This window comes from Colobus angolensis, unplaced genomic scaffold, assembly GCF_000951035.1.
Source record: "Colobus angolensis palliatus isolate OR3802 unplaced genomic scaffold, Cang.pa_1.0 Scaffold14, whole genome shotgun sequence".
NCBI lineage: Eukaryota > Metazoa > Chordata > Mammalia > Primates > Cercopithecidae > Colobus > Colobus angolensis.
In genome coordinates this window covers 22,178,892-22,188,922 of record NW_012114488.1, presented here as the reverse complement: position 1 = coordinate 22,188,922, position 10,031 = coordinate 22,178,892, and the positions used below count along the sequence as shown (strand labels likewise).

Genomic DNA, 10,031 nt, shown 5'->3' with positions numbered 1-10,031 from the left:
TATCATCCACTAAGGCTCAATCTAATCAGCACCATCTCCTCCTTCACCTCATTCCTATGGTCTGGTTTTGTTCCCTTCATTTATTAAGACTCTAAGGAAGTCCATCACCTTCTCTTCTCCAGCTTCTGTTATTTAGTCAATGATTTGTTTGAAATATGTTTACTTACAGAAACTTTAATCTATCAGCCCCCTCCCCCAACTAGATTAATTCGTTTGTTAGCCAGTTATTAATTAGTTCATTTGTTCATTCAGTCATTCATTTAAATGTTTAATAAACACTCAGAATACGTCAGGTATCTATCAAAAGTACTTGGAATTGCTGGATACAACAAGGAAGAAGACACAGGTATCCAGCCATCTTTGAACTTATAGTAGAGATGGTATAGGAAATGGAGAGGAGGGGTCCTGAAGATTATGCACAGGATAAATTGGAGTTAGAGAGTGTCCTGAAAGAGCCTCTATGAGAAAATGACATTTAATCTGAATGAGTCTGGGGTACAAAGGAGCTTGGTTGGAAAGAAGGCCAGAGTGATGGGAGCATTGAGAATGACAGGCAAGTTGGCACATCATGAGGCCAAAGCTGCAAGTTGGAAGATCAGGTTTAGGTGCTTCATAGACCAGAATATGTAGTCTGCAATTCTGCCTCTGAAACTTACCACAGACTGAGCTGCATCCTGACGTATTGTCTTGTCAGCTTCTGTCTCGAAACACCCCTTCCTGGGTTTGCTGTTTTTGTACTCTCCCAAACACAAATCTCCCAGATGCAATGATCATTCAGAACTTAGTACAGATTTCTATAATTGGGAGTCCAGGTTTTGCCTGCCAGCCTGAATGTTTCCCCGGCATCTGGCTTTGAGTCTAGTACCTCGCCATCCACTCCCACCACCACTGGATTGACTGGTTCTAGCTCTTGGTCTATTGAAGATTCCCAGCCCTCCATACCCAGCTCTGTTCTGAGAGGATATTGCTCAGAAGTTCAGCCCTTAGTGGAAATTGACTAACACCCTAATGGTGTGGAGAGGTAGACTAAATAATATTTTAAACGTCTTTACACTTTTGAAAGCCTGTGATTTGCTTTAGCTGTTAAGAAATGAGTAGTAGAACGTCGTCAGCAAAGCCTGAGTCCTGTCCTCTTGCTCTCCTCCCTGGACAGCATGAGCTTCACCACTTGCTCTACCTTCTCCACCAACTACTGTTCCCTGGGTTCTGTCCAGGCACCCAGCTTCATCGTCCGGCTGGTGAGCAGTGTGGCCAGTGTCTATGCAGGCACCAGGGGCTCTAATTCCCGGATCTCTGTGTCCCATTCCACCAGCTTCTGGGGCGGCATGGGATCTGGGGGCCTGACCGTGGGGATGGCCAGGGGTGTGGCAGGAATAGGAGGCATCCAGAATGAGAAGGAGACTATACAAAGCCTGAACGATTGTCTGGCCTCCTACCTGGACAGAGTGAGGAGCCTGGAGACTGAGAACTGGAAGCTGGAGAGTAAAATCCAGGAGCACCTGGAGAAGAAGGGACCCCAGACCAGAGACTGGAGCCATTACTTCACGACCATCAGGACCTGAGGGCTCAAATCTTCACAAATACTGTGGACAATGCCCGCATCGTTCTGCAGATCAGCAGTGCCTGTCTTGCTGCTGATGACTTCAGTGTCAAGTATGAGACAGAGCTGGCCATGTGCCAGTCTGTGGAGAGCGACATCCATGAGGTCCACAAGGTTACTGATGACACCAGTGTCAACTGCAGCTGGAGATAGAGATCAAAGCTCTCAAAAAGGAGCTGCTCTTCATAAAGAACCAACTACGAAGAGGAAGTAAAAGGCCTACAAGCCGAGACTGCCAGCTCTGGGCTGACTGTGGAGGTAGATGCCCCCAAATCTCAGGATCTTGCCAAGATTATGGCAGACATCTGGGCCCAATATGACAAGCTGTCTGGGAAGAGCTGAGAGAAGCTGGACAAGTACTGGTCTCAGCAGATTGAAGAGAGCACCACAGTGGTCACCATGCAGTCCACCGAGATTGGAGCTGCTGAGATGATGCTCACAGAACTGAGACATACAGTCCAGTCCTTGGAGATCGACCTAGACTCCATGAGAAATCTGAAGGCCAGCTTGGAGAGCAGCCTGAGGGAGGTGGAGGTCTGCTATGCCCTGCAGATGGAGCAGTTCAATGGGATCCTGATGCACCTGGAGTCAGAGCTGGCACAGACCCAGGGAGGGGGACAGAGCTAGGCACAGGAGTACAAGGCTCTGCTGGACATCAAGGTCAAGCTGGAGGCTGAGATCGCCACCTGCCAATGCCTGCTGGAAGATGGCGAGGACTTCAATCTTGGTGATGCCCTGGACAGCAGCAACTCCATGCAAACCATCCAAAAGACCACCATCTGCCGGACAGTGGTTGGCAAAGTGGTGTCTGAGACCAATGACACCAAAGTTCTGAGACATTAAGCCAACAGAAGTAGGGGACCCTTTGGGGAGCAGGAGGCCAATAAAAAGTTCAGAGGTCAAAATAAATAAATAAATAAATGAGTAGTTGAGTCTCACATTAAGCACACTGTAAAGCCAATGGTTATGGGTTCTCTTTGGTTTCCTTTAACTGTAGTACTTTGTTTTTCAGCACTATCATTTTCAATGTCAGGAATGGGTTTCAGAAACCACAGAGCATTTTTTGGAAAAGAAACTTCTTGAAAGGAAATGCACATACACACTGTGAATCTGAAAGTGTCTTGCATTTGTCTTCATGTGTGCTAGTTCGCAAACATTGTTCTCTGCAGCTCTCATAAGAATGCAGACTAATGGCATGACCCTGCTTGGAATATGACTGCTAGATTCTAATACAACATTAGTCTTGGCCCCAAGACCCTCCAAAACGAGTAAAATCAAATTAGGATTCAAATGTCGTAGGTAACATGTGCAAGAAGAAATGCCAGATGCCAAATTAACAAGTTAGTTTACAAAATCTGACACTCCTACTCTTAAAGGGAATATCTTTCTGAATGTTAAAATTTGTGGATGTATTGCTCATGTTAGATAACATATTTGAAAATCTGGAACATGCTATTATCTTGAGATGTTGTAAATGTTTATAAAAGTTTTTCCAACGGAAGTGTAAAGCAGAAGGAGGGAAAGATCAGACTCTTTCTTTGGCACAGAGCAGTCATTTTTTAAATGGCAATCCCATGACATTTCCAAAAAATCTCTTTAAAGATTTTTATTCCTCTCTTAGCATGAATTTCCTAAGCCTATCACAAAAGTTTAAGTACTTAGTGATTAACACACTAGTTTTTTTCTTGCGGCAGATAGTTATTTTAACTCTGTTAAAAGAAAAACCATAGCCACATTAGATTTAACAGAGTTTAACTGAGCAAAGAATGATTCATGAATCTGGCAGCCTCTTGAGCCAGAGTAGGCTCAGAGAGAATCCCGTGGAAAACTTATAGACAGAAAAAGGAAAGTGATGTATGAAAAACGGAAGTGAGCTGTGGAAACAGCCTGGTTGATTACAGCTTGGCATTTACCTTGTTTGAATACAGTTTGAACAGTTGACCCCCTTTGATTGGCCAGAACTGGTTGACTGGCACAACAGTAGGTTACAGTCTGCTCACATTGCAGAGAAACCTTTAGGCTGAACATAAAATACGTAAGGAGGCAGCTTTAGGCTAAACTTGATTTAACAACTTAGAGAACCTAGATCTGGCCAAGTCTCTGTTGACATCATCATTGCTACTATTGTTGTTGTCACCGCCATCATCAACATCATCTGATACTCGGAGGCTGTTAAAGGTCCTAGTTAGTTTTCCTTCTGTGCTTTTTACAACCTACGTCTATTAGCAATTTTGGCGAAACAATGTTTGCTCATTGTCTTAGTGTTTCAGTCTGCTATAACAAAATACTTTAGACTGGGTAATTTATAAACAAAAACTTATTTCTCACAGTACCGAAGGCTGAGAAGTCCATGATCAAGATGCTAGCGGATTTGGTATCTGGTAAAAGCCTGTTCCTCATAAATGGCAACTTTCCTGTGTCTTCACATGGTGGAAGAGACAAGGCACCTCCCTTCAACCTCTTTTGTAAGGGCACTAATCCCATTCATGAGAGTGAAGCCCTCATGATTTAATCACTTCTCAGCAGGCCTCACCTCTTAATACTATCATATTGGATATTAAGTTCCAACATGGGACTTTTGAGGGGACACCAACATTCAGACCATAGCACCCATCAAATCAAATTGTTATTTCAAAGGTGAGAGAGAGAGACACAGAGAGAGACAAAGAGAGAGATAGCCACAATATATATCCACAAATTTATACATCCACAATATATACCCAGAATATATCCACAAATTTTAACATTCAGAAATATATTCCTTTCGGGATTAGGAGTGTCAGATTTTGTAAATTAACTTGTTAATTTTGGCATCTAGCATTGCATCTTGCCCATGATACCTAAGATATTGGAATCTTAACTTGATTTTACTCTCTTTGGAGGGTCTTGGGGCCAAGATTAATGTTGTATTACAATCTAACAGTCATATTTCAAGCAGAGTCATGCCATCAGTCTGCATTATTATGAGAGCTGCAGAGAACAATGTGTGATAATGTGTGATACAGCATTTATCATCACAAGCCCAGCTCTCTTGAACTCAAATTTCCTTGACTAATTTATGATATATGATCTGAGATATGAATTTCCAAAGAAAATAATCATAAATAACAAACCAGATTAAAGAATAAGAATGAAGAAAATTAAAATAATTTTAAAAAACAAAATTTTTAGTTCTTCAAATTATAGATGACACTATTATAAAATCTCAGAAATGTAAATGAACTCTATGGAGAGCATAAACTGTCATGGAAGAGCTTCCCAAAAAGAATGCATCACTTGAAACTTGCTAAATTGTCAAGTTGTAGGGTACTATTTAAATAAATTATGTAGTATTTATGCATAGAATACAAAGTAGATCCATACCATTGAGGTAGATCTGTATGTGCTGGTATGGATGAAAAAACATGGAAGACATACTAATTGGAAAAGATAAGCAACAACATTTCAAGCAATTCATTTGTATACGAAAGAAAATTTACTTTGCAAGAAAGCAGAAGAATGGAATCATGTCTTGAAAGGTACTGCGGCTATTGACAAATAAAGCTTGGAACTGTGGCTATTGACAAAATACAGCTTGCTGCAATCAAAGAGATAAGAAGCTTACTAAAATTTGGGAGAGATTTACAGTCAAAGGAATCACAAACCCAAGTAGACCTATGGTCTTCTGACATTACGTAAGTAGGACACGCAGTAAGAGAATAACACAGTTCCCAAGACAAATACATGCCCATTAGTACACGGCAAAGGAAGATAACAGAAAACCCTCCAGAGGGTGGAGTCCTGAAAATCAAGGAATATTTCTGTATACTCAAGGTAGGGATTTTTATGACTTTTGCCAAGTGGTAATTTAGTAAGCTTCTTATTTCTTTGATTCCAGTAAACCGTACTTGCCAATATCCATCATTCTTTCCAAGACATGGTTCTCAGACATACTCTGTCATTTTACTTTCTTGCCCCATCCTCCGTCTCTCTCTCTCTCTCCCCCACCCCTTTCCCTGGTCCTCCCATCCACCCTACCTTCCTCTGTCTCTTCCTCCCTCTCTATGTAGATCTCCATGTCTCTCTATCTTTATCTCTCTCTTGCCATTACTGATACCCTGAATATACATGAGTCTATGATTTTCTGTGGAAAAGACACAACTTTAATTTGATCTTTGCCCTGTGTATTTATCCAACTGAATACCTTAATTTTATCTGCCCTGAAATTCCTCAATCTATTGAAAGGCATTATCAATAAGTGGAGACACCATACTTTTAATTTTACCTTTCCACAGGTTATTTTAATGGGCTTCATCTTTCAAGGCTTTCTCAATTTCTGACTTGGTATTTGGAGTGTAAAGCCTGTTAGGATTTCCAATTTTGCAAGGCCCCAATTTTCTGAAATATCTCCTTTCTTTCTCATATTTTTTAACAAATCAACCAATTCTTTTTTTTTTTTGAGTTTATAAAGCCTTGCCAAAAAAATAGCTAGTAGTTGCCAACACATAGTAGACACATTATTTTCCAATCCTTTCCCCTAGAGTCATATTTTCTTTAGCTACATAATCTTCCTCCAAGTTAATATAGAAGTTGGCTTTGCCAACCACCACATAACAAAAATTGTCATCTATCTAGCCTCCATTATCAATTTATATGCTGTCCACCACTGAACTGCCAAGGCCATGCCACATATTTTAGGGGTTTTTAATTAAGAAAGCACCCCGCTTCAAATATCAATATCTGTTCAGAAATAGCCACAAGGTTTCACCTAACTACAATGGAAAGAGGAAGTATAGTTCTTTCCCATGCCTTAAAGGCAGAGAACCTGACATGGACGAGTACAGGAAGTCTCCACCACATCTTCTATGACCAGTCTTTCTAAATAGTTCCCCATCCACCCCTTCACTTTTCTTAGCTGCATTTTTTCCTTATTACATGTAGCAGTTTGATCTTTCATTTGTTGCTTGTTAATTTTTGTTCACCTCCACTAGATTATACATTCCAAGAGGGCATGGGTAACACCTGACTTAGTCCTCTTTTAGTTACCCAGGTCTTGGCATAGTGCCCAGGACATTGTAGGTGTTCAGTACATATTTGTGGGAATAGTGAGTGAATCGATGAATAAATGAATGAGAAGCAGGCTTAGATTTTCTCTTCTCTTACTGCAGAGCGAGCACCATGCCTATTTTATTCAGCTCAGAATGTGAATCCTTCTGCACAGGCCATGCCGGTCTGAGCACATCGCACAGCTCAGAATAACATAAGGAATCTTGAATTGCCAACCCTGTGAAAAACAGTAGGTAGCCTATCCGTGGAGGAACAAGGCAACACCAGGAAGAAACAGGGTCATGGGTTAGGTTCCAAGTGCAGCTGAAGGGCCACCTGGACACCTACTCCCACCCACTTTGTAATCAGAGTTACCAAGCCACATTGCGGGATGGTGGAGGTGCAGGCCTGGGCAGAGCAGGGACTGTCCCAGACTTCTTCCTGTTCGCCTTCCTATTCAGCTCAACTGCTTTTGTCTTGTTTACTCGGTAGAGTTCTCTTCCCCACTAATCCGACTCCCCATTGTCCACCATCTTTCCATACCCACATATAACTAAATTATTTATGGGAGGCATTTTTCTTTTAACTTTAGCTGAGAGAGCAACACAAGGGCAAGAAATATTTTTCTGTATTTTACTTTTAGATTTCTTTAAAAAGTTAAAAAAAAAAGTTCACCTCCTTTCTTGGAAGCAATGAACCAATCTTGAATAAATTTCATTCACAGGTAGATTCAGAGCTTGACTATCTGTGACTGTACTTTGGCATGATACCTGACCTCCTCTGGTAGTGCCAGGCACCTGCGGTACTTACCTTATGAAGGTAATTTAAGTTTGACTGCTAATAACACTCTCTGGCTCTCCTCCAGACTCCATGACTATTCATCCAAGTCTCCTTCATAGGCTCTCCCTCCTCCTCCCAACCATTAATATTGGTACTCACTAAAATTCGGTACTTTCCACATAGACACTCCGAATAATCTCCTCTTGGCACCACCATCGATTGGACATGTGACCTTGAGCAAGCTAATAGATCTCTCTGTGCCTCAGTTATATGTAAAATGAAAATAATATTACCTGCCTCATTGGCTTGTTGTGAAAATTAAGAGTTGAAGCATACAGCATTCTTCTAATAGTGCCTGGCACATGGTAAACACTCAAAAGTGTTGGTAATGATCATTATTCTCTTTTCCTATGGCTTCAACAGCCAACTCTGTGTTAACATTTCCAAATATTCATCTCCCTTTCCTAAGTTCTACACGGGCATTTCTAACTGCCTAGAAGATATCTTCACTTATTTGTCTAGCAATCTCTTCAAACCTAAAATAGAACTTAGCTTATGTTACAACTTATTTTTCCTGAATTTTGATGTCAGATAAGGATACCAATCTTTCAAGCTAGGAAACTCAGGGTCACTGGTGATGCCACTCCATTTCTTGTGTAGCTTAAGTGTGCTTCAGGTCCACCCCTCAGTGTGGACCTCTCCTCTGCAACCTCACTGAATGTGGTCCACATTCTCATTACATCACCTCACTGCAGTATATGCCACTCAGTCCTGTCAGAATTAACTTCCTGAAAAATGAATTTGTCATTTGTTGTTGGTGGGGATGCAAAATGGTGCAGCCACTTTGGAAAGTAGTTCGGCAGTTTCTTACAACACTAAAATACTCTTAGGATATGATCCAGCAATCATGCTCCTTGGTATCTACCCAAAGGAATTGAAAACTTGTGCCTACACAAAAACTTGCAAATGGATATTTATAGCAGCTTTACTCTTAATCGCCAAAAGTTAGAAACAACCAAGATGTCCATCAGTAGGTGAATGGATAAATGGTAAATAAACTATCACATATCCAGACAATGGAATATTATTCAATGCTAAAGAGAAATGAGCTATCAAGCCATAAAGAGGCATGAAAGAAACAAATGCATATTACTAAGTGAAAGAAGCCAATCTGAAAAGGCTACATATTGTATAATTACAACTATTCTGGAAAAGGCAAAACTCTAAAGACAGTGAAATAATCAGTGGTTGCCAGAAGTTGTGGGGCAAGAGGAATCAGCAGGCAGAACATAGAGGATTTTCAGGGCAATGAAACTAATCTGGACACTCTAATGGTGGACAAAGGTCATTACACATCTGTCCAAATATGTAGAATGTACATAAGAGTGAACCCTAATATAAACTGTGGGCTTCGGGTGATCATCATGTGTCAGTATAGGTTTGTCAGTTGCAACAAACATATCACTCTGACGGAGTGTGTTGATAATGGGGGAGGATATGCATGTGTGGGAGCAGGAGGTATGTGGGAAATCGCTATACCCTTCTCTGAATTTTGCTATAAACCTAAAACTGCTCATAGAAAAATACAATCTTTTTAAACGTGAATTTGAGTATACCCTAGAGACTGTTATGCACCATGTGACTGGGATGCAGAGTACAAAAGCTCATATTGTTCATAATTGCTGTTTTTAAAAAGCTGGTATAAAAGAACTGTTAATAAACATAAAAACTGATCAAATAAACATAAGAACTAATTTTAAAAACCAAAGAAAAATTATACAACAGCAGACAAGATAAACTGTGAAATAGTCAAACAAGAAAATACTACATAGCAATGTAAATAAATATTGTTACAGGAATGATCAACAAGGGTGAATCTTTAAAACAAAACATTGAGGAATAAAACTTAAACACGAAGAAGATGTTCGGTATGATTTCATTTATAAAAAGTTCAGAAATAGTCTAAATAGACTATCTTTTCTGAGTATGTATACGTAAGTGAAAAAACTAAGGAACAAAAAATAAGTGATTAAGAATCAGGACAGTGGTTATTATTTTTGGGGCTTCCATGATGTATGACTGGGGAGGAGATGAAGGGTTTTCACAATGTTATATGTTACAGAGGTGTTTATAATTATGCTTTATACACTATATCTGTTTTAATGTTTTAGTATTTTTTTCTCATTAAGGATTATATTTCTTAATTTTTATGGCAGGAGAAAGCAAGCAATCCAATTACATTATTTTCCCGTTGAAAACCTCCAATACTTCCAGCTGTCCACAGGACAACTTCTGTATCCCCACATTGGCAAAGACGCTTGTCCCAGTCTTGCTCCACACATCTCCATCCCACTTCATCCCATGCACCCCGGTTTCCAGCACCACTGACCCCCTTACATTTCCTGTGCATACACATCACAGTCTTCCTCAATACCACGCCTTCTCACTTCTTTTTCTGACTTTCTTGAATGACATTTCTGTTTTTCACCTGGCAAACTACTCTCTTCTTTTAATACTCAGTCTGATGTAACTTCTTCATTGAAGTTATCTTCAAAACCCCCAGAGTTAGCATTTCTTTTTTTTTTTCTCTCTCACATCATTTAAAAAGAAATAACTGTACAATAGT

General features: G+C 40.2%; 1 pseudogene; it reads left to right on the top strand.

Moving 5' to 3' along the window:
* The first annotated feature begins 1,154 nt into the window (after window positions 1-1,154).
* LOC105506769 lies at window positions 1,155-2,443 on the top strand (annotated as a pseudogene).
* Window positions 2,444-10,031: the final 7,588 nt, after the last annotated feature.